The sequence below is a fragment of the Salvelinus fontinalis genome, chromosome 23 (genome assembly GCF_029448725.1).
Source record: "Salvelinus fontinalis isolate EN_2023a chromosome 23, ASM2944872v1, whole genome shotgun sequence".
Taxonomy (NCBI): domain Eukaryota; kingdom Metazoa; phylum Chordata; class Actinopteri; order Salmoniformes; family Salmonidae; genus Salvelinus; species Salvelinus fontinalis.
In genome coordinates, this window is record NC_074687.1 from 18,913,943 (window position 1) to 18,918,085 (window position 4,143).

The following is a 4,143-nucleotide window of genomic DNA, read 5'->3' on the forward strand; positions in this document are numbered from 1 at the left end:
TATGAGTCAGATTCAGTTTGTATAAACGTTGTGAAATGCTCTGTGACATCAACCTTGGCCTCTTGATCCCACTCCTCCACCCACTCACTCTGCGCGCACGCACACACACACACACACACACACACACACACACACACACACACACACACACACACACACACACACACACACACACACAATTCTGCTTAGACCAGCACGGTCAAAAGTCAGTCTGAAGGACAAGCACCTCCTGACTGACACACAGTATTGGGGTCAACACTTCCACATGACACAGCCGGTCAGTCATGTTACATTAGAATGAGTGAAGCTGGGGGAACAAAAATAACTTGTGAGTGTGGAGACACTCCCCTACGTATGTAGTTGGACAGTGATGCCAAACATTTTAATTTGGCTCTATACAAAATAATTTTGTTTTTGATATCAAACATTTCATGTCATGACAGTACAGAATTTCACCTTTTATTTGAGGGTATTGATAATCAACGCTTTGTGTTTTAATACGACTGGTCTACTCCACAGGCATATGGATGGAGAGATGGAAGGATGAGGGGAGAAGCGTGCCACTTTCAGGGAGGGATGATGGCGAGGTCTAAGGAGGGAACTCAGGCTCTCATCCCCTGAAGGGGAATGGTCGTAGATGGATGGGCTATGAATCAAGCTCTCTGTCGCTCCTCTGAAAGCAGGCGGCCATTTGTGTCCTACGCTAATAGCACCTCGTTCTCCAATACAGACTAATCCATTTTCAAAAGCAAGCGGTTAACTGGGGCAAAAATTCATGAAAGGGTTGGCATATGTTGAATATGAAACATTTTATTTTGCACTGAATAGATTCTTATTGCAAACTATCATCCCTTTTCTAGATCACGGGACCCTAATGTGCTTGAATACATGTATTTAATCATTTGGTCACCAGCATTAGATAATACACTCCCTTACGTTTGTAGTTGAACAGTGCTTCTATCATTTTTTTATTTGGCTTTTTACTCCAGCATTTTGGATTTGGGATCAAATGTTTCATATGAGATAACAGTACAAAATCTCACCTTTTTTTTCAGGGAATTTTCATACATGAGTGATTTACCGTTTAGAATTGAAAGCACTTTATATATCTAGTCCCTCCATTTGAATATAGCATACTGTATGCATGTAGGATCTAAATTTGATCATTTTTTTGTTGCTGAGAATTTTCCTGCACAGCAGTGAATGCAAACTTGTAGAGGCTTCTAAAGTTTGTAATGTCCACTTTAAAAATTCAGACTTGATTTTCACTAAGGGAAGATGTATCAACCCCGGCAAAAAATGTCCATTAATTATAATCCTCATAATTTCACATTTTCTGTTGCTCCAGGATTTCTTTGCTGCTGTAGCAAACTGGCTCAAATTAAGATCCTACATCTGTAAGTATTTGAACACATTTCAAAAGTGTAGTATTTGGTTTCATATTCCATGCACACAATGACCACATCAAGCTTGTTGGATGCATTTACAGTTTGTTTTGGTTGTGTTTCATATTATGTTTTGTCCAAAAGGAAGTGAATAATGCATTCTGTCATTTTGGAGTCACTTTTATTGTAAGAATAGAAGGCTTCTTGCTCCCCTCAAATTTGTTCAGTTTGATTTTTTAAATTTCTGTTAAAGTAATGACTAAACTTCATTTTTAAACTTAATAATTATTCATACAAATATCTGTCAGCAGTATTTTGTGGAGGGGGCACACTGCCTGGACCAGACAAAGAGTCTGGTCCAGCTCTCTTCAACCTAGTAAGTGGTTCCTTCCCAGGTGCACCATGAAGCAAAGATATGACAGAGCAAAGAGCGAGCGTAAAGTGACACACACAACATTTGATTGGATTTTAAATGCCGGTGATGGGCAGGACTTGCATGAGGTATCTTTGTATCTCTGCCTGGGCCACTTCCGGACATTGAGACTTGTCCCGAAGCCACTCCTGCGTTGTTTGGCTGAGTGCTTAGGGTCGTTGTCCTGTTGGAATGTGAATCTTCGCCCCAGTCTGAGCACTCTGGAGCAAGTTTTCATCAAGGATCTCGCTGTACATTGTTCTGTTAATCTTTCCCTCGATCCTGACTGGTCTCCCAATCCCTGCTGCTGAATAACATTCCCGCAGCATGATGCTACTACCACCATGCTTCACCGTAGGGATGGTGCCAGGATTCTTCCAGACGTGACGCTTGGCATTCAGGCCAAAAAGTTCCATCTTGATTTTCATCAGACCAGAGAATCTTGTTTCTAATGGTCTGAGAGTCCTTTAGGGGCCTCTTGGCAAACTCCAAGCGGGCTGTCATGTGCTTTTTACTGAGGTGTGGCCACTCTACCATAAAGGCCTGATTCCTGGAGTGCTGCAGAGATGGTTGTCCTTCTGAAAGGTTCTCCCATCTCCACAGACGAACTCGGAGTGACCATCGGGTTCTTGGTCACCTCCCTGACCAAGGCCCTTTTCTCCTGATTGCTCAGCAACGCTGCAGAAATTTGTTAGTACCCTTCCCCAGATCTGTGCTTTGACACAATCCTGTCTCGGAGCTCTATGAACAATTCCTTCGACCTCATGGCTTGGTTTTTGCTCTGACATGCACTGTCAACTGTGGGACCTTATATAGACAGGTGTGTGCCTTTGTAAATAATGTCCAATCAATTGAATTCACCACAGGTGGAAGTTTCAGAAACATCTCAAGGATGATCAATGGAAACAGGATGCACCTGAACTCAATTTCGAGTCTCATAGCAAAAGGTCTGAATACTTATGTAAATAAGGTATTTCTGTTTGTTTTTTTATACATTTGCTAAAAAAATCTAAAAACCTGTTTTTGCTTTGTTATAATGGGTATTGTGTACAGATGTATTTTTTTAATTTTTTGATTTAACTAGGAAAATATTTTATTTAATCAATTTTAGAATAAGGCTGTAAAGTACCAAAATATAGAAAAAGTAATGTGGTCTGAATACTTTCCGAATGCTCTCCAAATGTAATCTGGCACCTTATGATAATGTCATGACACCCATTATAAAAATGACAATTGAACGGGTAAAGAGGTATGCTTAGATAACCTATGCAGAAAAAAATACATAGGATTAGGCATAATGATAATGATTAATCCTAATGATTAATCCTCATGTACTTCATGCCCCTCTAAAATAATGGATGTATGACGCTGATGTTTGTGAACACTGCTACATGAATGTGGATGCTACCATGATTATTGATGATCATGAATGAATTGGAATGATGATGAGTGAGAAGGGACGAAGATCATGCTAATCTTCCCCATTATTGGTTGTACCCTCTAACTTTCTCACTCATCATTAGTCATGGTTCATTCATGATTTTTCTCAATCACGGCAATATCCTGATTGATTTCGTTTCAGAAACATCTTAACTACTCACGTAGGAAGTACATTACTATAGTCATCATTTACCATTCAGTTCCTATTGGACAACACAACCAAAACATACTGCAAATGCATCCAACCAGTTTGTAGAGTCACAGTTTTGATGTAGTCATTGCGTGCTGGGAATATGGGACCAAATACTAAACTGTTGAATAATGTAGTACTTGACACCTTCAAATGGGGGGACTAGATACAGTATATAAAGTGTTTTCATTTCTAAACAGTAAATCAGATATGTATGAAAATACCCTGAAATAAAAGGTGAAAAAAGATAACTTCATATGAAATATTTGATCTCAAATCCAAAATGCTGGAGTAAAAAGACACATTTAAAAAATAAAGAATAGCGCCATGGTCCAACTACAAACGTATTATCTAAGGCTGGTGACCAAATGATTAAATAAATGTATTCAAGCACATTAGGGTCCCGTGATCTAGAAAAGGGATGATAGTTTGCAATAAGAATCTATTCAGTGCAAAATAAAATGTTTCATATTTAACATATGCCAACCCTTTCACGAATTTGCTCCCCAGTTAACCGCTGGCTCTTGAAAATGAATTAGTCTGTATTGGAGAATGAGGTGCTATTAGCGTAGAACACAAATGGCCGCCTGCTTTCAGAGGAGCGACAGAGAGCTTGATTCATGGCCCATCCATCTACGACCATTCCCCTCCAGGGAATGAGAGCCTGTGTTCCCTCCTTAGACCTCGCCATCATCCCTCCCTAAAAGTGGCACGCT